This window comes from Branchiostoma floridae, chromosome 8 (assembly GCF_000003815.2).
Source record: "Branchiostoma floridae strain S238N-H82 chromosome 8, Bfl_VNyyK, whole genome shotgun sequence".
In the NCBI taxonomy this organism is placed as follows: Eukaryota; Metazoa; Chordata; class Leptocardii; order Amphioxiformes; family Branchiostomatidae; genus Branchiostoma; species Branchiostoma floridae.
The window spans coordinates 10,581,105-10,607,373 of record NC_049986.1 but is presented as its reverse complement, the minus strand read 5'-3'; the positions used below and the strand labels follow the sequence as shown (position 1 = coordinate 10,607,373).

Below are 26,269 nucleotides of genomic sequence, written 5' to 3'. Positions count from 1 at the left end.
TTTTAGGTACATGTGTTGGGTTCTTTTAGATACAACGACTGAAAGGGTTTTCGCCATCGCCCAAAATAACGAAAGCAACCCCTTACATTACTGAGCTGAGCTGACAATAAGATCAGATCCACGCGTACGGAACTTTATCCAGATTGCCAAGCAGTAGGGTTGCGTTACCAGTTGCGTTACAGCTTGCGCCATATGGACACGTAAGTTAATAGAATCAGATCAAATCTACTCTACTCCAGCTATATTTGTATTAAACATACATTCGGGTGTTTATCTTTCGTGTGTTATCACACTTGCTACAATTCAGTTACATGCTTTGAAATTGATGTTGTAAATTTTTTTGACATTCCAACCTTTTAACGTATTTTTGCAGACTTGAGCAAGAAATATCAGATCGCGCTCATGACATCTGCGATAACATATGATTATAATGAACATCATCCGGATTGAAATACAAATTACACAACCAAATGGGCGATTTAGCAATCGATTTTATGTCCCTAAATTGCCCTTAAAATGTCATGCAATTCATATAAGGAAAAACCCGCGGCAAGTTTCAACAACAACTTACATTTTACGAGTACTAAATAGACGGTGGTGTCACGGGCTGGCCGATAGGGAATGACTCGCAGGCTCTTATATCGTAGTATTAAGGAAAGTGGCAATGATGTATGCTCCCCGTTCAAATAGTGTACAGCCGATATTTCACAAGCTTAATCAATCTATTCCCAGCCTTCGCTAGGCGTTAGGGCCAGCAGACAAAGTTGTGTTTCCGGTAACAGCTTTGGAAGAAAAATCGTTCAGTCAGTAGGAGTTTCTTTTTTTTTTTCTTCCTTTTTGAGTTCATCCGACATTATTCAACAGATACAGTTAAGCGAAATTTCTAAATCATGTAAAAATGTAAAGCATCGTGAAGCTTGTGTTTTCAACGCCGTATGTAAATTTCGTGTCATGTAGATTACATTTGAAACGCGCAAATTTACTTATAAAATAAACATAAAAGTACAATGTTTATGAGACATCCTTGTGTCAACTAATCAAAGCCCTAATCTTAATGTTAGGCGCGGGAAGTCTTTATTCAATTTCAGATCTCAGATCATATACACATATGTACATAATACATACATGTATAGTAAATACACACAGATGTGAGTTCCAATACCCCTGTTCATCCTTCACTACATATCCACCGTCTACTGACGCTGTTGAGTGGAACCAATTTTCAGTAAGAGGTGACGTCACAGAAATGCCCATGTATACCAGTGTTTTATTGCCTCAATATCTATGACGTCACGATCAGTTGCTATTTTTCCAACCAAAGAACACGCAATAAAGAATTTAAATACATCTTCAACATCTAACTCTACGTAACTATAATCAACTACCATTGAGCATTGTTTCATCAACTGCGTCTCCTATTTTTTACTCCCAATAGAATTTTATATGCCTTAGATTGTAAATCAGTAATTGGTACCTTAACGATTTGAAATACGACGTCGTCGTTACCGCTACACTAACGACCTGAAAGATAACTGTAAAGTTAGTATATGGCACATGTGAATGGTATACAATTCAATTGGCAGTTGTTTTTTTTACTTAACAAAGTAAGAGTGTGCTTACCCCACAATAAAACTACAGAAAACTTAAGTACATATCTCTGTTTCCAATGTATTTTAAATGTCTCTTATATCTATGTAATATGAATCCCATAATTGAAAGAATTGTTTTTACTGATTTAGCCTTAATTTCTTCTACATACCTCGTACATTGCCAATAACATACCAAAACTAAGGCAATTACTACAATTGGTATTTCTAAATGCCTTTTATAGCTAAACAATAAAAATCTCCCCATTGGCAGACGTTTTCTTATTTCAGAAGTTATGGCCTACACGTCTTATACCTATATATCTCTAGGTCACCTACACTGCCAAGAACTAAAGCAATTCCACAGGTCGACATTAAGCCCGTATAATAGATCAGGGAAAGGTCCTCGGTTCACGCAGTTGAAGATCGAAAGGGGAGTGATTGATTACCCCAATTGAAGTCTAAAATAGGAGGGTGGATCCTTAGATGTAGTTTCGTCATTGATACTGTGAAACCCTTTTTTTCTTTTCCTGAGCTCATCAATTATTTTTATGTCACGGTTATCTTGTTACTGTTCAAGCCCATCTTGCTAGGGTGTCGGGACGCATTATAGTGGTCCGTGATAGAGAGTGGTTTGTGGACTTGAACTTTTAGACAGAGGTGTTCACATAAACCATCAATTACAATCAATCGAACACAAAAAAGACTGGACCATCATAGATTAAAAAGCATTCTATTTCAGAAACTACTTTTAAAATGTTTAACGTGGAGATTTTGATAATAATGAATATATTTCATGAATTTTTTCAACGATTGCTTTGAAAGAACAATGCTCATAGCTGTATGTCATCCGTAACACACAATGCGTATCCATGTCTATATCACATATCTATATTACATATCTGTCATATTCAACTACAACAATTTGTTATAAACTGGTAGTATCAAATGAAATGCATACCTGGCTCAGAATATTTCTTTAAGTATAATCTTTCGTTAAGCTATAGTTCAAAACGATCAACCTTTTTTAAAGATCTGCATTCTAGTTTCACGTATAACTCTATCATCCACGCAGTGTCACGTTAATTAGAGTCATCTATTCTAAAAGCACTTCCAATAGTCAGTATTAAGCAAACAAAATACTTCTATTGATTTTATTGAAGCCAGTTGAGGTTGCCCAGTCGTATGTAGGACAGTTCATCCTCATGTTCATAACATAACTTCTTGTACATATTATTAGAATAAATTTGCAACCCCTACAATTTGCAATCAGTTCTGAAAACACTTCTCAAGGACAGTTCTACCGTTCCCATCTCTGTATAATAAATCTGTTTTATAATAACTTCTACATGCCTTCTTCCCCCTTCTTTGTTGACCCCGCGGGTCACTTAATTTTAGAGGTTAAGCTCACATGACCCGAACGTGTTCCAAGACTTGATGAGGGGCGGCGCCGTCACGACAATCGTCTGAAGTGGGGTTAGGGGAGGCTTCGGGAGGGTTATTTGACGCTTGTGTTGCAGAACGAGCAGTAAAAATAATAAACATTTCCGTACCCTGTATACATTAACATTGACTTGGCAAAGACGTAACGTTTAAAAAACAAGCTCTTCTAAGTTGTCAGGCTCCGGGATTGTTATCTGATGCCCGGGTTGTGCCATTTGCAGTGACAACAATTAAACAGTTAAGGATCATACATCAATTGACATTGCCCTGACAAAAGACGTAACGTTTCGTGTGTTTCAAGTTACGTAACCAGTGTACTATAGACTGTGGTCTGAAAAAAGGCATCCTAAAAGGCTTATTCCTGCCTGTGATGTGGAACAAGCTGCGAGAAGAAAGCATTCACTTGTAATGTCTCTATTGGCATTGACTGGACTATATGTTTAAACGTAAAATGCGTATTAAAACGCTAAACTATAAACATAGGCAGTACACGTTTCATATCTTTTGACACTGACCAAGGCTGCCATCACCTTCCCCCAATCTACAACAGCATCGAGTCACGTGACCTGTGTAACCTTTAACTTCTAGGTCATGTGATGACCATATCCATTACTGATGAAAAATAACGGGTGTCATTTGTAAGTCTTCTCACCAGGAAAACTTTACACTCCTGCATGCGTATCAGTCATTTTTTTCTTCAGGCGTAATAGATTATCCTTATCACCCACCCGGCAACCACTACAGCCACTTCAGTTTTGCTGCAAGAGCAGTTGTAACTTTCAATTTGTTTTCTTAGAGGCAAACACATCAATCAGGCAAACACGTTTCATGTCTGGTGTGTGACTAGTTGTTTATTCCCCCTGTAAAATCACAGCATTTACAGACACAAAGACAATGAAAGTGTTCCGTTGGCCCTTGTTTAGTTGGTGTCAACGGATGACTTTTTCTGTGTATGTTGAAGATGAAAAGTGTTCCAGTAAGTAATATGTAAGGTATCAGCTGAATGATATCAAACTATTAATTATATGTAAGAAAGCTTAAATCCGACTTATCCGAGTGATTTTTCTAAATGATATGTGATAGCATGATCAGTGTATACATTTGCATTGCTTCTGTCCTTTGAGTAACGTTTATGAATCAATCGATTCCAACCGGTAGTCATGCACTTGACCTTTGACGTCAATTAATTTGCATGTCACTAACCAGTATGACGTATTGTGAATATCCCTGATGTCATCAAGACTGTACTAGCGGAAGAGGCTTAACGTCCCTCGTTAATACATTAATACCTGACGCTATATTCCATTCATCACGCCTTTTCCCTGGAGCTAGCCATGATGTATTACCGAAAACTTGTAGGGAGGGATTATGTTTTATTGCAATTGATCTCCTGCGTGGTTGGATGTGATGGCAACAATGGGCATCTTATGAAACAAGACGACCACATTCATCAAAACGCCGGCGGTGTCCCTTAATATCTATTAATCATGGTAAACTTGGTATATCTTATGATTTGTAGCAACTTCATGTATTATATAATGCCGCTGTTGTTTGTATTTCCTCGTTGATTAAACATAGTTAATATTACCACTTCTACTGTCAGTCAGTCTATGCAGACTATGACACTACGCTAGGACCATGACAATGTAGACTATAATACAAAAAGTGTGCAAATTAAATACAAAATACAAAAACTTAATTATCATTATAGGTGTAACGTTACTAATCATAGAATATTGGAATAAGTTTAGGAGACTTGGATATGTGGATACTCTATTTAGCCCATTAGATACTATACATACTTTATAGGCAGCTAATCTTTCTGAATTTAATGGCGATAAACGAATAAAGAACAATCCATACAAATGTTCTGGAGTGGCGTCACATTTTATTAGAAGGAAATTAAATAAATTCCGTATTTAAGCTTTCGTTATTATCGGCTTAGTGGAATAAATTGGCATTTTATCATTCTATTTATTTTGAAATTCTAAAAATAGTCAAGCTAATTAGTTGAACTATCAACAGAAGATCATAAGGATAATTGAAGTTAGATAACGTTTTGAATATCAATCAATTATGGGCCTACCTTTATGCAGTACCTCCAGTACTTGTGATTCAAGGTCTATCCGACACAATAGTGTTTAAGGTTTTTAAGGTACTTAATCTTCCATGATGGTGATATTTTATGCATTTCTGTCTTATTACTTTTATTATCTACAGAACATCGTATAATAAAGCAATATATCGTTACATATGTGTGTTTGTGTGTCATACTTTCAATTAATCGGCTTTGCATATATTTTGATAAATTGAGATCTTCTGAACAAGGATCGTTTACAAATTTGGTTTATATTATCTAATTTTATGCAGACGTCTCACTTATCTATAAAAGTGGATCTGGACCTAGTGTGACAGCGCCTACTATCATTCCCTGATTGTATTGCAACCAAATATCTCCAAAAGAGTTTGCGGAGAACTCTCCTGTTTAATTTCACATGAGAACATCATAATGATAGATATCAAATGTCATGCATGTCGCCACGTCTACGTCGTTACAATTATAACCGTTACGTTTATCTACTTTTTCCTCGGTCATATTCAATTTCATATATTCAAACCGGTGTTACACAATATAGTCGACAGCATTACCGATACTTAAAGGCAGGTAGTTCCTATTTGCTTGAGATAATACTTCCAGTTATGTCTTATTTCTGCTGTAATTTGTGATAACTTCTAATGGCATAAGTGTTAAACAAAGAGTATTTGGACACGTTATATGGAGATCATTTTGAACGTTAGCATTTGTATCCAGGCGCATGGGAACTAAAAAAAGCAGTTGAGGAACTCCGCGAAGACCAGATCAATGACCCTGCTTTATTAAAGCGGGTATCCTACTTCACTGGGGTGCTAACACAAGTTGTACTTGTGTATCTCTTGACTTTATAATCGGAATATCATGCAGAAAAAAAGTAAGTATGACTAAAAACACCTGACGACAAAATATACGCAAAATGTAAGAACATCTGTTTTTCTATCGAAGAGTGGTCTGTCATATTGTTACACCGCAGCGAGGTCGCCAACCTGCTGCAGCATCAGGTTTAGATACACGATTTAGGACTGCTGAATATGGACAGGAAAACATGGAAGGGTCTAACGGTGCACTTAGCAAAAGAAAAAGTAATTTGTTTTGTCTCGCAAAAACTTCAGAACATAGATCGTTTTGGACAGAACAAGGCCAAGGTTGCCAAAGCCAAAGCTAAGGGTATAAATCTAGCCAAGACTTTGCGACAAACAGTTTACGTATTCGTTGCACTTAGCGTCTTACATAAAAGTAAGATAAGAGCTGGCAAGGCTTGAAGATAAAATCAGCACCTCTCGCGGCAGCGAATTTTCCATCTCTTAAACGGTCGCCGCCATTTCGGAAAGTCGTTGCCATACTTCTGACCGATCCACATAGTAGGGAGGTGTCATAAAATTAATTGCCAAAACGTATAAAGCAGCATCAAAGTAACGCGTTAAGTATTAAAGAAAACATGTAAGGTAAGTGCATAAACTCAAGTTTGACTTACTTTACTTGTTCGAGCTGCCGCCCGAGCCAAGATTTAGAGATGTCTCCACTCCAACCTATATATCTTTCTTCAAGGACTGGATTTCCTTCACATACCTGTCAATTCTTAGATTGTCGATGACTTTAAGTCTTCCCTGACCCTTTTTTCTTCTTTTTTTTTGGCTCCCATAAAACTATTTTGGATGCTATGATGTCTGACAAAGTGTGCAGTTAGTTTCAGTCTCATTGTTTTGATTTTTTTCTGAAATGAGCGGTTGATCTTGATACAGCTGTTCGCTGAAAAGTTTCTGCTTCCATGAAACATAAAGACACAAGAACCAGTAGTAGCAGCAGCAGTAGTAGTTGAGATAGTACTAGACTAGTACTAGTAGTAGTGGTAGTCGTCTTAGCTGCAGTGGTAGAAGTAGCAGCAGTAGTACTAGTGGAAGTAGTATTCTTGTTTATTTTATACGAAAAAACTTCCGAAATTCATCCAAATGGCTTGTGATTTAAATGTACGAGCGTACGTATATACACATAATTTAAAAGCAGCATTTAGTAAATTAAGAAATTAAATAGATGTGACTATCACCTCGTCTTCTCAAGACAAAAAGGATTTGAAAACTGAAGAAAAGTAGCTAAAATACACTATAAATCTGAAGCCAAAGCCTCAGAACTACCAAAACATCATTACTAATTAAAAAGAAATCCAACCTGGCTTGACAATATTAGCTGCGCTCAAACAAAATCTATACATATTTTCTATTTCTGTTTCTTTCTAATCCACAAACATATATAAATACACACGAAGGACGTCTTATTCTTACATTTGATCTATTGTTTCTGTGTGTCAATAACATATAGTTTGAAAGTCCTCATTCATTAAAATATTTTAATAATGACTGTTAGGGAGGAGTATTATTGAGACAAAGACCTTTCAATCAGCAAGATCTCACATATATTGTAACGTGTTGATAGGAGTCGGTGTCGAACACGAAATACTAGCTGCAAGCAAAAGATAAGTTTGATACCTAAAACATATAGAGGAAGACCGATATACATCTGTTAGGTAATGTTTAGTCGCTGCCATTTATCACAGATATTATAACATGCTGATAAGAGTCGGTGTCGAACACGAAAGACTAGCTGCAAGCAAAAGAGTAGTCTGATACCTGAAATAATGATATATACATTTGTCATCTTGTCACAATCTTAAAAGTTTATAGAATATGACTACTTCAGAAAGGTTCCCTGTGGCTAGTTAGGCATGTGAGTCACGACCATGGCGTCGCTAAGGAAAGATCTGATGCGGAGACGAGGCCACCCAACTCCATCACTTTTGTAAATTCCCTTTGCCGGTCCATGTTAACTCTCAAACCGCCTCCGGCCTGAGGAAAGGAGGCGGCATCTTTGATGACCTCGTCCATATCTTACTTTCACAGTCCCGCTTTATGGTCACAAATTGCCCGGAAGTTAGCATGCCGTGACGTCACGACCGAGGATCGAACGCAACCCTGGCGCAGACGATGCGAGGAGTACCGCCTTAGAGGAAGGGAAGACGATCGTTTTGCTTGGACCTTTGGCATGCGAGGTGGTGTCACTTTCTCCGGGAAAATACAGCCGCAGATAGCTGGAACAACAAAAAGGTTAGGACCATATATCATTACATGTGCATTATGTCGTTCCTTTGAAAACTTCCTTGTATGCAAAAATTAAGCTCCAAGGTCAATAGTATCTTGTAGTGTTAAATGAATATCGTTCATATAGATCTTGTAGCTGAGCAAGGCAAAGTTATGTAATGGTGCAGCGAACGTTTTGCAGCATTTTTCTATTGTAAAATGTTGAACAAGGTAAAATTATACAATGGTGCAACAAACGTTTTGCAGCATTTTTCTATTGTAAAATGTTTAACAAGGTAAAATTATACAATGGTGCAACAAATGTTTTGCAGCTTTTTTCTATTGCAAAATGTTGAACAAGGTAAAATCATACAATGGTGCAACAAACGTTTTGCAGCATTTTTCTATTACAAAGTGCATGAGTCATGAGAAAGAGAGCGAGTTTGCTATGAAAATATTTCCTTTAGAAAAGGACAAATCTATCTAAAAGCACGACGATTTCCTTGTAAGTTCGCTAGTCTCTCCCATAGATGTTCCGCATAGTCGGTGGACCAGAAGAAAAGCACTGTTATTTATATAATGGATCCCTTCTCTCTTCGGAGGCAAAACCTGTCGGAGTGGAACATCAAAGGTAGAAGCAGGTGGGAGAGTGCCATGATTCAATCAAACTTTGAATTTTTGCTTGATGGGGTTGTTCTGAAGTGCAATTATGGCGGATATCCTTCGCCAGCTGTGGTTGGAATGCGGCAAACTCCGTAGACAAGCCCGACAAGAAAGAGATTGCTTTGAAGTGCCGAGATCACTGATGAATTCGGTCACGCGGTAGTATGTTGCGATTCTGTCGCGGATAAACCAGTAATTCTGATGATGAACTCTGTCTCTAAAGCTTGTTACAAGTCCAAGACGGCTCGGAATTTTATTAAGTGATAAAACCACACGATAATCGCTACACATTAAAGCTACTGCAACGCTATTTCTATTAAAACATGAAGAAAAATCCATTTGCCGGTATGTGTGAGGTTATCCAGGGACTCACTGTAAAGAAGTGTGGTTACACTGAGTTGGGCTACCTTGCAAAAGAAAAAAATAATAGTAAAAAAAAAAAAAAAAGTAATTGTTTAACTCAACTACGGACGGCGAACATTGTACAATTATGCGGAGGTGATATTCTAGCTAGCCACAATAACAGACGTTCTGTATCCTTTTTCTTTGCCTAGCTATAGAACCTCCAAGCTCACATTTATAGACTATTATCGTGCACTACACGTAGTACCCTCTGACAAAAGCGAAATTCAGCATCCCAAAGGCTTACGTTCAACATCGCGACGGTCATGTCATATAAAAACCGGAGGTTAACATAACGTCACTCTTGGTAACGTGAACTTGAGGTAATGTGTTTTCGGAAGCCCAGCGGTCGTTTTTCGAACTATTTTTGGTCAAGCCATTTCTTTCTGAAGTCAGTATAGAGGTGTTCTCTTGATGGATACAGAATGGCCAAAACTTGGAGTTATCTGAGGCAAAGTCTACCCAAAGGGCTCCATTACCTACTGATGCTTGTCATCCAGAAAGTGTGGAATCGGCTGAAAGGTTTTTAACGTGAGGTCAATTATCTAAACTAGTACGTACTTTTACTGCATCTACTTCTTGATAACAAAGTCAAGAAAAGAAACTCATAGCAAATTGTGGAAATAAAACGCTTTAGTAGGTTGGAAAAAGTTGAAGACAACTAGTATCATGCTAAAATTCAACACACATTATACCTTACCTTCGATATAGATAGCAAATGTTGTGGTTTGCTAAATGATTTTTTTACGTTTATATGCTGTTCCTGAGGATTTCTGCCGTATAGAAATGGTCAAATGTGCACCTGATGGGCATTTAAGAGTCGGGATACTTTTTGAGTTTCTTATAAACTAAAATTTAGAGATATTCCTTTTGACATCCTCTCTCTTACAGCATTGCCATGTATTTATTAACTTAAACTCCTTTCCTAATATCTTGACCCAACACTCGCCGATCTTTGACACAGCAACATGATGATTTAATATAGAAAAACGCGCACTGCGTCGGTAAGTACAAAAACAATGAGATTGAATCACCTTCAAAAGTACCCAGCCTCTTCTACCGCACCAAACATCTAGGATTCCTTTACCAACGATACCCATAACGACAAAGTTAACGCAGTACAGAGAGATGAATGAGACAAAGAAGCCAAGGGCTGCAAGGATACGCAAAAGAGATTTGCTTTGGTGTTGATCTTCGTGTCTGCTCTTGGACCGAGTTCACGGTAGAATAAAGGGTTTTGTATTCTTCCTCTGATGTTGAAAAGAATCCATCACAGGAGATCAACAAAGCGTTTGACTGCCCACAGGCAGAAGCTTGGCACAGCCGTGTTGGTAATATATCTATCATCCTTATCTTCTATCTCGCTAAACGAAAAACATGCCAATATGTTTTTATGCCGAGAAGGTGGCATCTATTATGACGGTCGGAAGCTAGTGATGAAAGCCAGTGGGTATTTTACATCCTGTTACAAGTTCCTAGAGTTTACGAGCTAAAAAGAAGATATCTTCAAGACACTTACAATTGCATTGCCGGCAGAATCTTCAATGAGTGTCTTGCTCTTGTAGGCCGTATATTTGCCGTGACTGTTACATCTCATGCTTCATTCCTCAAGTAGAAATTGAAGCCCAAAGGCAACTTAAAGAAGAATGAAAACTCCTCCAGAAGTTGAATGTCCTTGAGAATCAAGTCTAACGCAATTTATCAGTTACAGAGCTTACACTTCTCATTACTTTGTGGGGAAGTTTGGTACGTTCTCATTTCAGCCTCAGGACTTGAGGCGATTGTGGTCCGCTATCGTGAACATTACACCAGATTAACGTTATGAGTTTTCCAAAACCAAGTCCTGAGTTTATTGCCTATAACATGTTAAGATTTATGTTAGGATTTCTGGTTGACTCCGTCATTTTTAAGGTACGAAATGACATAGAAGACACCAAAGTATCTTAGCTGGAACATATTAAACAGAGGGAGGAGCTATTGGGGGGAGGGCATTTTTCGTTATACGTCGATTCCTTCGACCGTTATTGTACTTGATTTCATAGAAATGATACACGATGTAGACGTATGACTTAAAAGACAAAACAAACTGAATGTAAAAATATCGTTCTCAAGTCATGAATTCCGTATTGAAAATTGGGTGAAACCAAACATCACAGAAGTGAAACTTAGAACAGAATATAGAAATACATTACTGAGTTTTATGGTTATGTTTTATGTTTAGTTTGACTGGGACAATGCCTCCTTTGATGTATTGACCATGGTAATATATATCAGCCCTACAACTTCGGCTGTGGCTAACCATCCTATACAAGAGATAGAATGGCAGCCCTGCCACATAGTGCACACAGATCTGCAAGCTGACTCGGGTCTGTTGCAGAGTTCTTTTCGCAGGAACCATTTTTCTATTTCAGTCTGAATAGGATTAAGGATACTTTTACAAGGCTTGACGTATTTTCTTCTCCATAAAAAATGGAGGTATAGTTTCGGGTCCGTTTGTGTGTATGTGAGTGTGTGGAGCTGGAGAAATATGGCAATACTTTTTGAGTTATGACGATGACAGTCAACCGTTTAATATGTGCGTAGGTATTATGAACTCGGCTGTAAGGGCCGACATTGGACTTCCTTTGGCAGCAGGAATTCCATTGTTTGTATCTTTGGTCTTGGACATGTGTTGGTATTAATAGGAGTTAATTTAAGCTTGCCAAGAAGTGTTCTGGGCTTGAACTTTCTAGCAACTGGCTCCGGAACTTAAGGTCTTCAGGTCTTTTACTTCAATAAGGAACTCAACGAAGGAACATCCGAAGTGTCGCTTTACCTACCTGCATATGGACTAAGGTATGGAATCAAAAGTTGGGGATTATGACCTACCTAGCTGAACACATTTTGATACATATGTTCTGTCACCAATTCTACTAAGAGTGTAAACTGCATTATATAAGACGCATTACCCACAGAGATTCTTTTCATATCAGCTACATCAATCTACCTCCTTGGTACGAAAAGGTTGTATATCTATCATATAAAACGTCTAAAAAGGGTGACACTCCAAGATATCTTTGGCTTGATAAAGGACTGCTTTCCACTTCTTCAGCAGAAATCTAAGATTTATGTCTTATGCTATAAGGAAGAGTCGTGTCCTTCCATGCATTACACTTCAAAGACTGCAATTCATAGTTAGGCCACATTGTAAGCTAAAAGAGTAGCGCCACGCTCAATGCATGTTAAAGAGTATACAATATTTTGTAGGCCGCACATGGTAATATTACAGTATTACTATGCTTGGATTTTGTATTCAATATATATTGCTATTCTACATATGGCAGCATTGAAGTCTTAGAAATGTATCATGCCTACTGTACATTATGATCTGGGAGATATAATACTATATAGCGAATGTATTTTGGACCTGATAAACTGAGAAACTCTGAACAGATTACGATTGGAACAAAACATTGGTTATTTTACCAAATATACGATTAACTTCTCAAAAACTGAAACTACAATATCTAAGAGGTGCTCAAAGTTTTTAAACTTTATATTGGTATTTGGATGATTATCGTTTCATAAGACCATAGTAAGTAAAATAATATAGATAACATCCTCTGCATACTGCAAAAATAGTGAGTTAGGGAAAAAACAAAATGTTAACATAAAACATGATGGCTACATTTTCAAAAGAGACACCATAAGATTTAAGATTTTAAAGAATTAATGGGACAAATGGTATCACAGTCAACAAGGCATTCATTTCTGTGTTCAAGAATTGAGCGAGTAAATAAACGTGACACCAGTGAGGTAGACTGGTATCATTTACAACATTGGTAACTACACTCATGGCTTCCTTATTGGTGCTACTACAACTGTTCAACAAGTTTCACTTCTACAACTGCAATGTTAATATAGCTTCTACAAATAGAATCATTAGGCTACAACACAACCTATTTGCTAATCATTTTGGTTATTTTGATAATCTCCAAAGAAGTAAAAAAAATGTAGTTTTTCCCTACATCAGGCAAAAGTTAATGAGAGTGCGGATTTCATCCATTAAATCTACTTGCTGTAGCCTCAGAACAGTGTTTGTCTTTCCCTTCTGTATCATTTATATTTTGTACAGTGTTAATATGACTCATTGTTCACAGGACTATTGTCATCAACTTTGGCTATTTATCGCAACATCAATGTTCCAAGGAAACTGCACAAAAATTGTTTCATGGTTGAATAAGACGGTTGGCCATCAGGAGGTATAATTTCACAATGTAGAGTTAGACGGGACTGGTTTATCTTGCTTGTACGAACAGGTGTGGTTAGCTCTGCCAGAAGGTTGGCTCGTCGGGTACATGTAAGTTAGGCTTGATAAAGCCATAAGTATCACATCCGCGCGCGCATCCATTTTCAGCCGTTTACAAAGAAAAACGTTTTCGATGATACTGTTCAACGTACAAAGCTGACAAATGAGCCAACGTATGCTCTCTATTCCAAAGAAATCTAAATGTGGCTGCTAATGTGATGAAAGGAAAAATACAGTCTCAAAGTAAAAAAAAAAAAAAAATGCCAACCTCTGTGTACATGCTCAATCAATTTTTTAACTTCACTACCACAAGATCTTAAGAAAGCAACGTATTTAATTTTTTTGTTCACCCTCTCTCAACAATTTTGGTGATACCAGAGGATGTCTCCATATAATCAAATCTAACATGGTCTAATACAAATAAAGCAGACGTTTATTTTGGTATAGCAACCTAGTTCCATGAGGCTGCCTAGTCTGAGCTAAAAAAAAGCAATTCTCTATTGTCGCAGAAAGTAGCACAAATAACACAGATGTACGTGCTAAATAATTCTCGTTCTTTGAGATATGTGCTTTCTTATACAGATATTTAGAACGAACGCAAGCAGTGCTACATACATGTCTAATGTGCGACATAACGGTTGTTAATTCTGGTTCTGGATACAGAAGATCCATAATGTTATGGTTCACTAAGGCGGTCCATAACCATATTGTAAGCTAATGCTTTACAATATGGTTGAATGTTTTGGCATTGATGGAGGAGTTTACCTCCTTAACCTGTAATTCTCTCTCGTTATGTTCTCAATTGCCGACATCAGTATCAGTTCATTCTGGCTCTTCATCATTACAAAAAGCTTTATGGTTATTGCAAACAGTTTCTTTCTCAATCAAGTGATTCTATAGGGGGGCCTCCGTTCTGAATGAAATGCCTTTGTTGCCTCCATCAATATTAGAGAACCGCTGCCCAACGATGAAGAAATAGTCGTATTTTTAGAACACCCCATTAGTAGCCTTTAGTGGCTCCTCTGTAGACGTTGTGTTTTGTTAGCGACCGAGCGTGATAAATCTTGCCACTCCATAGGATCTCAATAGGATCTGCTAAGTGCTTCAGAACATGATAACGAAGGCCATTAATCAATGAAGATGGACGCCATAAAGGAGGTCCGTGCCGTAGGGATAGAGGCACACAATCAAGCGGAAGAAAATGGCTATATGCGGCTAACATCTCGGGAGTAGTATCCGTTTGATGGCTTCATATGGATCAAATGCGGTATGTCTTTTTATGTTTTTCAATAAGTAAGCGTTGTATCTTTTTCATTGTATCTTTCTGGGGATTTAAAAGCGTTTCAAATGCAATAAAATTAAAAGCTAACATCAAACTAGATAGGGTAATTCGATCGGGTAGAATATAGAGGCTATTTGTGCTACTGCTTGATTGCCTTGCCACTGCACGCATTTTTAACTAAACTCTCCTAGTCGTCACAACATCATACACTTTTCGATAAGTGTGTTGGGTTCTTCTACCTGCAAAGCTTTGACGTTTTAGGCTTACGTCTAAGCTTAAAGAAAGGCCGCAGAAATAATGAATGCAATCCCTTACAACATGCCCGAGCTGGGCCAATCCTGCGATGGAACTAAACCCCTTGCTAACGTCCAAAATCATCACTCAAAATTAATTCATTTAATATCTCGGCAATACGTAATTAAAAAAACGTTTTCACAACTGATTTACATTGCATGTCAACAGGTATCTTTACTCAGTATTTTCCCCATCATGACCAATGTCGGCTAGGTTTTTGTCTCGCGTAACGCAATTGTCCGACACAGTTTCTGTACATCAGACGTTCCAGTTTGCATGTTTTCTGTTATATGTCATGTTCTATGTTTTGTTCAGTGGTGCCGTTGATATAAGCCAGTCTGCTTGAGTGCGGCACCACTGGGTATTGTGTGTTCTTTTTGCAATGATGAAGAATTAAAAACATTTTAAAAATTCAAGTCTATGGAATTTGGTCAAGCTGCGTTACCGTTATATTAGAATATGTCAGACTTAAGTGCACTTCTTTCTTAGATGTACCAAAACTATGTTCTTAGAAGTACCTGAATGCTTGAGGAATTTATGTCTTTACCGTTTTAGACAGGTTTTGTTGTCCACGTCTAGCAAGTGCAGACATACTGTCTGTTATGACAAAACAGTCTTGCCCATACACTGTATCGGGAAAACGATATTGATGGTTCGTTGACTTTTTTCATTAAAGCAGTTTCAAAATGAACAATTGTACAAACACAGATGACAAATGATTACGCCTTTAATCATTGCTGGTCTATATTGAAGTTGGATTTTCGTCCTTAAAAATTAATTCTACCAAAATACAGTCCCTCTATCTATAGACACAGCTCTGTTTGCATCCTAACCACGGACACTTTACAATGGAGAAGACTTTGGTTGCTGTTTAGGGATGGGGAGAAGTAAATAAGCTGTACTATCTCTTTTATAATATCTTCCAACAAACTGCAATGATCCCTTAACGTTCTTCTAATGCCTTTTTGCGCTCTTTCGTGTATCTTGCAGCATATTCTATTGTTAGGCATAACATGAAATCTATTTTTCTGCAGTTACGATATTTTTTTTTCGTTCAAGTCAAACAGAAGACTAACTAACGTTTAATTAAGGACTACCTTTCTACCGGGCACTACAATAGGCTGCCAAGGTCACTATGTTGTATAGAAATAATTATTGGTCTGACCTCTCAATGACTGGTGGTGGACTGTCTTTGGGATAGATTGTGATTCTTTCTGAAGTGATTTGCGTTACAGTTATAATGGTAGGTAAGATTTCTAACAAGTATAGTTGTATTTTACAATTGTCAACCTCATATTAAGTTAGATGTTAAGGTAGTCCAATAGCTTTTTTTTTAAAACTGTATTGGTAGTTGGTTGTTATTAGAGCATTGCTGTGTTTAGAGCATGGTTTTAAGGCGGAATAAAATCATAATTTTCACCACTCTTTTACCTCCCCACTTGAAGTCAGGAAACACATTCTATATCTGGATTGAGTATGAAAGTCGTCTTAAATTCATTTTTCAATTGCAATGGCATAAGATTGGTAGCATGGCAGGATTCGAACTCGGAACTTCTCGATCTATGGTCCAAAAGGATTTGAACTCAGCTATTCGTGGCCACTCTTGAATGCTGAAGTATACTGTTTCTCCGCTGAATTTCCCTTATCCACCGGTATACTTGTTTTTTCGTACGTTGTTGTGTCTAAATGTGATAAAAAAACACATCAAAGCAAAATTGTTGGACGGTTGAAGTCTTTAAATGGCTTAACTTGTCTCACGCAAGAAATATGTTATTCTTAAGTCTACGATCAAAGGTTTTCTTCAAATGCTATGAGGCTCTACCTGTCAATCATTCAAACTTTCGCAAACATTTCCATTCCATTAATGTTTTCTGAAGTTAACAGACTGTGACGAAAAGTGTCTCCGACTAAGTGTATTGTGCAACTACTGATTAGGGTCGGACAACTTACAAACTGATAAGACACGTAAGTAACATAGTTTGAAGAATAACAAGTATTGACGACCGGTGTTTCAACTGACTAAATTGCATATATGGTAAACAACGAAAGCAATTAATGCATAAAATGTTTCACAATCTTTAACGTAACGTATGCTACCTTGCTATTACTACTACGGTTATTGAATATTTTCTGCTTTTATATACCGGCCCATGTTCGCTGTGGTTCATGCATACTGAAATGTCTCGGTAGCTACATTAACACGAAACAAACCATATTTGTATGTAATATAAATCAAACAGAACGAATAGTGACTATTTTGGATAGTTCATAGCGCCACCTTACAGATGACGATGGAACTACCGTGAATAATTTTTAGTTGAAAAGGTTTTGAAGATACTAACATGGTTAGGAAGTCCTTTCTGCATATAACTTGGGGTTATTTACCTATTGCAGCGCAATACAATACTCTTAAACTTATGTTAAGAAATCAAACAATGTCAAGTGCTTGTAACTTTAGTAACAAGCCCTTTACGACTAGCTACGAAAGTAGTCAAAATGAGCATTTGACTAAAATCTCACATGGATCCGGCATACGGCCCACTAATTGCATTAAAGCAGCAAGATCCGCTCTCCTAAGGTTTTAATCAAACGACGGTCTTAAAGTTAAAGGGATTTAACGGGCATGAGCTCCACTGAAATAGGATCGAGTCTTCATCGCATGCATGACTTACGTGCAATATGTTTCTTTGGCTAGATGTAAGCATCTTCACGATTTCGACTGCGCATGTGCAGCAACAAGAATTTGGGGTAAATGTCAAAAGCTAAGGCCTCTTTTTTAACAATGATCAGGAACCATTGTGTCGATATCCAGGTTTGCTCACACTTCAGTTCCCTCAATCGTTGACGCTTTACCCACAATTCCTGTCGATGCGCATGCGTTAACGAGCTTAATGTTTCAAAGAGTCGCCATGTACTTTTCTCTCGTGGCAGTCATGATAGATAGAATACAAGGGCAATGAGGCAAACTGACAGAACTTATTACTAAAACCATATCTCTCGTGTAGTTTTCTCCCAAACCACAAACATTATCAAGATATAAGATCAAATAATAAATACTTTAAGTAGTGTTGTGCATCGAAAGATGTAGCAATTTAGAAGCGTAGACTGAGTTCATAGTCACTGAAGAGATGAAAAAAAACATAATAATGCAAATATTTGACGGACATACATCCATTCCCTTATTGGTCGAATTTCCAGGCTATCATTGGTTGAATTGCTAATTATGATGGACAGTCATTTATTTGTTTGCCTCATTAAACTCGTTTTAGATCTCTCATGGCCGCCGAGAGAGAAAGGTGAATTGCCACTTACGCTAAGGGTGCACTAGCAATGGCGACCATACTAACACTTGTTGAGACGGTATCTGTCAAAAGACTGTCTGGTAAGGTGATAGATTGAGTGTATTACAGAAGGATCACACAAGTAATCCATCTTGCCTACAGGACGGGATTTTCTAGCTGACAATGAGTTCCTCACGTCTTTCCCGTGGAAAAATACTCGCGTAGACGTGAACATTAAAGCTTGTAGTTCATCTCTGGGGATGAAAAGATTTACGCCTAGGAAAGGTCCAGACAGATAAAACGTCTCTAAGTGCTAAGGAGAGAGCATTTCCAGGAAGATGGAATGCTTACATAATCATCAGAAAAATATCATTGATGTACAAAATGTAAAGTACAGTTAGATTGTTTATGTAGTCTATACAAATCTACGAATACCTTGGCAATAAAATTTCCATTAAAGCAAAATGTAAAGTCATCTTACAATAAGGTGGCATTGCGTGAAGAAAGGATATCCCCTTGGTGTAGGACAATAATTTGTATTCTAGTTTTTCCTTTATTTTAGATAAATGTTCAAATGTCTCCACAAGTAGATTTACATGGAAAAATGTTTTACTTTACGATAAAATACTTACTTTGGAAATTAGGATTTATCAAGTTTTCTGGCAAACATGACACCGTCTACTTCTTCTTTCGGGACGTGACGTTGTAACCACGTGGCTGCAGCATTGGGTTACAAGAACAAAGGAACCTGGTCGCCACCATCTCTGTTAAATGTCAAACGGTTAGTTTAAATGAATACTTCAAACCGCTCCTGGATCCTTCAAAACCGACAGGGACGGGGTTATGGGGGGCGGGGTGAGGTTATTTGGCACTTACGACCCGTTGCTGTAGTCACGTGACTCTAACGTCACGTCCCGAGAGTGCCAGGGGACGAGTCAGATCCGTGAATAAGGCTGGCTAAGTTCCAATTAGGTTCTTTTTTATTTATTTTTCATCAAAATTGCCATTTACCAACACACATGAGGTTCTACATACATTCTAAATGCACATGTACATGCATGCGTATGGTGCTATTCAATTTGCTGATAAAATAGCAATAATAACATTGTGCTATCAGGCAAAACCACTGAATTGATGTCGTAGCCGTACTGTTTTCCTGTTGATAACAAATCCAGGACCAACGCCTTTCAAAGCATTATCTTTCTGTTCTTACTGGGAATTAATTATGAAGTCATTAAGCAGTCGTTTGTCTCGGCAGTATGATAAAATCAAATGGACGCCAGACAGTCGTTGTGACGGAACTTAGGAAGAGAGATCACATGATCTCTACTTTCCCCATGCTATTCCCCTTTAGTGTATAGAATGTCGTGTTTTTGCGGGGGTAGAAATCCAAGTGTGGTTGGAAGGAAGACCCAAGTTTCATTTGACTGGATTACATTTTGGCAAGACGTCAATACTGCGATTAATTCTGGCATACAGCAGATATCCATTAGGCTCATATAATGAGGCGGCCTCTTTCTCAAAACCCTGGAAGGTACAACCCGTGTAGACCACGTCCCAGTAATGTAATAATTCGACTCGGAGCCTGCGCGCCAACACCATTAAGAGTTCTCGAAGGAGTCTCCGGGTGGGGTGCTTTCTCTCTCTCTCTCTCTCTCAGTCTCATTTTGATGCTCTGCAGCCAAGTTTCAACAGTCGTAGATCTTGTTGAGAAGGACGCAATCCTAGCTACGGGGGGCTACCGGTGGATTTGTATGCGGACCTCGGTGTTAGGGGGCACCTACCCCGATCAGATCGATTCTGACAAGCCGAGAGCAGCCTTTTGATCTACGACGTTTTGCAATCGATAGGCCTTGTTGTGATGAAGGCCGATAGTGCTAACAATTGCGCAAACTGCCCTACAAAGCTCGGCTCGCCGTCGCGGACAAAAGCGTCTCAGACAAGGCGACGGTTGCCGCGAGAGTGCCAAGATTAAGGTGAGTGAAGGAAGTCGTTTATAACGAGACTGAGTTTTCCTTTTTACCGTTAAGCCCACTGCGTAAGGTAATGGCGAGTTTCGTCCTTTTGAGTACGTATACTGTCTGGTGCGTTTAGATGCAGAACGGCAATGCATGGTTTCCTTCCACAACGTTGTGGTCTTCAATTGGGATATCCTGAGATCCATATTTCCATAATATAGCTACCCCATGTCAAGATATTTGATTCAGACAACCCTTTCTTTAGATTATTTTCCCGTCAAATTCGTCCAAACGTGAGAATTGTTAAGAGTACTGGCTAACGAACGTGGAAGACAGGCCTGAAAGAGTCACATCTAGGATGAAAACCATGATGTTTTAAGCAGCATACTTAAGGATATTCTCTTGTCTGTCTTCCGTTCCCTATGGCAAATGTACCGCCTTGCATGGAATTTGCGGCGCACTCTCTCCATGACGTGTTAACGTGGCTGTACATCGGCGATCCACAAGGGGAACCGGCTCGCTGTACTTGCCGGTGTTGTTAACGGAAAAGTGCCGTTCTTTCCGCGACATCTACAGCTAAGCCGGAAGGGAGCTCTAATGTGAAACTCGTGTCGACTTCCCGTGCGACAAAAATCCCCTCTCCAATCACGCTGCCAAAATGTGGCAGAGCATGCTTCGCTGCCTGAAAATATAATTACGTAAGGGTTCCACTCTGTGATTGCCAAATTGACAAATCGGTAGACGCCAACTGTTCTTTCATTTGGCTGACGAGACCTGGTAACAGAAAGAAAAGGGAGAGGTGCAGGATTGGACCACAGGTGTCGGGCTGGGAACTAACAACTCCATTAGCGATGACTTAGAGGATTAACCCTATAAATCCATATAGGCCTCAGACGACTTATACACTCCTATAGATCTTGATAAGTCCAATAGCTTCAATGGCTGTGATGACGACAGCAGTGCCATTGCCCAGGCTTGCACCATCACGCAATGGCACTTGAGCTGCAGCGTTCGATGAAAAGGCATAGTTAAGAGACGTGGCTCAAAGAATACCCGATTCTCCACATGTATCCACTTACATTGATATGATCTCAAGCCTTTATTCCTATTACATCTTAGAAGATGATTTGTTCCTTTCGTCGCGCGTGAGGAATAAGGTAATTATCTTGACTATGAGATCCCCACCCCCTCTTCCTACATGTGCACCTTTTCTTTTGCACACTTTTCAGACGCGAAAGACGGGTGCATTTTTCAAGTTGTCAGCTGGCACTTGATGGGTTGCTGTAATTTCTTCACGGGTCACCATAGGACACTCATCTTCCATTGTACCGAGTGAGAAGTAGAATGGAGAAGATTAAAGTGTCCAAGAAGCCACGGAAGTGGCACGCTCTGTATTCAAAGTAATAAGTAACATTCGACAGGTATTCCAGTCTGGTAGTTTTAAACAAATCACCTTGCAAGTTAACGGATGCGTGGGAAAGCAAACGGGACATGTTTAGCTTATCGTTGTTTAAGAGTGTTGTTTTTTTTCCTGAAAATTCGATAAGTCCAAATTAGATTGTTTTAAACCACGATTGCAGCTACATGTACAAAGTGTAGGGTTGACAGGTTATCCGTTGTAATTTTACCAGCTGCTACCAGACAGACTGTTTTCGAAGCTTATTTGTCACCAGCTTTATAGATGCAGATAGCAGGCAGCCTTCCATCTTTGCAAATGATACAGATATATATATATATATAGATAGATAGATAGATAGCTTGACCAAGACATCTGCATGCTTGCCTACAGCGATATTCCTTATAGACTTGATATATTAGCATATGCAAAACTCGTGCGCCAAGGCTTTGACCTGGGTCCCCTGGTATCGACGTTTCCTACCACTGTTACACTATTATATACATCAGGGTAGAATGGCTGCGTTTGTCTTGGTTTCTGTTAATGTAACGTGCAACAATAACTCACGTGGGTATTGTCAGCTAATTTAACGCTACAATCCTTTCCCATCACCCCCAACAAAGCTATTTCTTCACATCATTTTGCGATTAGCCCTTCTGGAAGAAAGTATAGTGTTCATCTAAACGAGATACAACTAAACTCAGCCCAGTAGAGCTAACAAAACCAACGGCAGTAAAAAAAATGATCACACACACACACACACATGCGCGCACACACACACGCACACAGACTTGAAGAATGGACATACCCTTAGACGCACACGCATGCACGCACACACACACGCACACAGATTTGAAGAATGGACATACCCTTAGACGCACACACATGCACGCACACACACACAAAACACAGACACACACACATACAGAGACAAACACAGAGAGAGAGGGGGAGCTAAAGACTGATTGGAGAGAATAGACATACACACAGACACAAACACATGCACACGCACACACGCAGACAGAGAGAGAGAGGAATTTACACAAATACACACAGCAGAATTGGAGCACTCAACACATGCACACACACAAAAACAACTTCAAAAACAAATACACATGTCCACACAAACACAAATTTATACAGATATGACGACGGTAAAATCTTGACAGATAGACGTATAGTCCCTACATATGGGCATCACATAACCCAATGAACCAAAGCTACTTTCACATTCCCTCTGTATCCCGGAGATTTGAGTCGTGGGATCACGCGACGATGCGTGGAGCCGCCTCTCCCCCCAGGCTTCAATCCGCAGATGGAGTGTTGATTTAACCCGCCTCAATTTGCAAACCCCCGGCGCGCAATCATAAATGAAGCAATTTGGACAATCATGGCAAGTGTACGTCGATACTTTCATCATGTAAAAGTTATGGTTCGTGGTCAGTATGTTGATAAATTATGAATTTTGACGGCGTACCTTTGTTATAGCTTAGAAATAGTAACCGCTTGGTCGCTGTAGGGAGCATTGTAAAGACATAGAATCCTAAAGATGAATCGGGGATGAACTGATATATATTTCTCCTTGTTTTATCTCCTATATTATTACCAAAACGGGATAATTTTAGATGTTGGTTAGAGCCCAAAGAAATAAAAGTAATAAAGAATAGTAACGAAATCCATCTTGACGTTGCAATGTCTTTTTGAGAGTGGAAGAAGGATTGTTTTTCTTAATGTGATGTTCGAGGGCATGAATGGATTTGGATGGTAGACAAACGTCGACACGCAAATAATGCAAATAGTTGAAGCCGAATATACGTGTATCATGTTTTGACCCATAGTCTAGTTGGCTTGTGCACGATGAGAAATACACCTTGATTTCCAAAACAATGCTGACAGGTATCGTTAACATGAAAGATAGAAAAATTGATAGGCAGAACATTTACAACCATGTTACGATTAATAGGAATATCATGACCCCCTTCCGGACCCACTCTTCACACAAACACACACACTCCTTATGGTGATCGCGGGTGACTTTCGATTGGCCCAAATGATTTCAAATTTTGGTCATGATGCGCAGTGTAACGGTATAATTTAACCCTCAAACCACCGTATGGGGTCAAAACTGACCCCAGACGTATATTAATATGTGCCATTATGACATTTCTGGTTGAAAACGAATTTCCTCTCATGAGTTTGTTTGTACATATGTCTTATAACTTCTCATACGTTGTTACCGAGATTGGCTCATTGTTGATTAAGTTATCATAGAAAGTTTATGTATGGTCCAGTGGGGTCAAAAATGACCCCAGCATTTTTTTAAACAAACTTTTGAGACCCACGCCAAAACTACTAATTGTATGATCACGAAATTTTTAGATTATGATGTACATGTGCAACGAAATTATAGTAACAACTTTTGTGTCACTATCATGTTAAATGACGACGCCATGGCGTCATTTAGCTAAAATTGGCCGCCATCTTGGATTTTGACAGGTGACGTCATCAAATTAGCATAAATTATGAATATTGAATCATGAAATTTACGTTGAATTGTATAAGATGTCATGAACAAGTGTGTTTTGCCAAGAAAACCTTAAAACTTGAATGTTTCAGCCAAAATTAGAAAATTGCGTAATAAATATGCCTGTCAGAATTCCGTTGCCATGGCAACATGAAAAATGATGAACTTTTTTTATTCACTTACATTGATTGCTATTAAAATTTTATCAAAAGTGACCAAGATTTGTGGCTCTAGCATAAGCTGTTTAGCGGCTATGTGACTTTGAAGTTGGTGCAGGCATAAAAAAAACTTTCCCAGTCTCAGTAGCGTTAGTGCAAAATGCGGTCCTCATGATCTTTTGCATAAATTATGATAATGATGTAGAATTATTCTCACCTAATCATGTCAAGCTGTCCCACATAGATTAATGAAGCTATACATATATACAAATCACAAAAAGAGTCACAACAAAAACTGTATTTGTACAAAACGTTATGGGGTCAGTTTTGACCCCATACGGTAATCTACGTCACAAAAAATGTACGATGGTTTGAGGGTTAAAAAGTGAAAGATTCGTTCTGTCTTAAAGTTTTTCAGTCAATCAACACAAAATTTTCTCACCTCCATTGAGATTGAAATTTCCTTGTGCTTTGAAAACGCAGCCATGCAGCGGACAGCTTCACTATATATGGCCTTTACTATCCAGTCAACGATATTTGACGAAGGAATAGACGGCATGACATTGTCCTGTTGATGAGTGATTGCTGCCTGAGTTGTGATAAAGACCAGGTCGTCTCCGTTAACTGACCCATACTTGACGCGTGCCCCCACAAAGCCACTGGTCTTACCACTTTTGACGTTTCTTTATTCAGTCCAATTTGTTTGACTTGGCGCATGTCGGATATAAAGCGCAGGGTCACATCACACCCATGTTACTGTACCTGACACCAGGTCTGGTAAAGATACGCACTTGGTGACAATGTTCCCCCATGTTATGCCCTAATGGGTGCTAACACTTTCGAAAATAGCAAGGGTGCAACATCACTGTCATACCGTCACATGTATTATGACACAAAATGTTCGGCGTGGGGAGTTAGAAATACAGTGGGAGTAACTAACATCTGTTGAATGACACCTTTGATGGATAACTCTCTGGTAACCAAGTCTGTTTGGGAACACGTTTAGGCCGATTCCCAAGCTTGAAAAATACGTCTCTACAACCAGGAAAATAATGGAAGTACGTAGACAGTATATATTTTATGTACCAATCAACATTATAATTTACATCCCACAATAATGATAATATGAACTTTTCCATGTAGCTAATATGAGCTGATGATAGCAAACACAGGGAAAACATTGAATAACAGTATTATACACAACAGGGGCATTGTAAAAGAGAAATTTTAACAAGATATCATATTTACAATTGTAAATTTGAAGAGTTCATACGCAGTCAAATTCTACGATTTACAAATTGAATGTATGTTTGGTTTGGTTTATTTAGATCTCCATTAGTGAAATACACTAGTCTTCCTGGAGTCCACATTAAAACTATACAGAAATATCGGGTTATAGACACAATTATTGTATCTTTGGACAAGGATGGTAAACATTGTGAATCATACTGGGTTATTTGTACATTGACTACAGTTCTTTCCGCCATTTGAGTAATCTTACATCCTTTATGGAAGACGAAAAGACCACTACCCAAAGTTGCAAAATCAGCCATTGTAAATATACGGCTATGCCCACGGAGGCCTAGTCACATAGCAAAAAGCTCAAAAATTCATAAACCCTTACATAGGTGGTTTTATCAGTGTCTACTTTACATCTGCAATTTGACCCTAGTGCTAAAACCATGTATTTATGATTGTTTTATGGACTAAAGCCGTTCTCTATCTAAATTTATTTGACCTTATGTCCTGTTGATGCAATATTGTTCAAGCAGATTGATATAATCACTGAAAATAAATCACTGGAAATGCATCCTATTGCCGAAATAGA

At 38.5% G+C, this 26,269-nt stretch overlaps 1 protein-coding gene across 2 annotated transcripts in view; it reads left to right on the top strand.

Moving 5' to 3' along the window:
• Nucleotides 1-8,145: 8,145 nt before the first annotated feature.
• LOC118421377 (leucine-rich repeat-containing protein 4C-like) overlaps nt 8,146-26,269 on the top strand; it is a 67,736-nt gene continuing 49,612 nt past the window's right edge. Inside the window, exon 1 of one of the 2 annotated variants that reach the window (XM_035828639.1) lies at nt 8,146-8,222. The gene's annotated coding sequence lies outside the window, so the exon portion shown is untranslated. Of the gene's footprint in view, nt 8,223-19,873; nt 20,382-26,269 lie in introns of those variants that run through there. The other variant, XM_035828638.1, reaches the window with a different exon arrangement.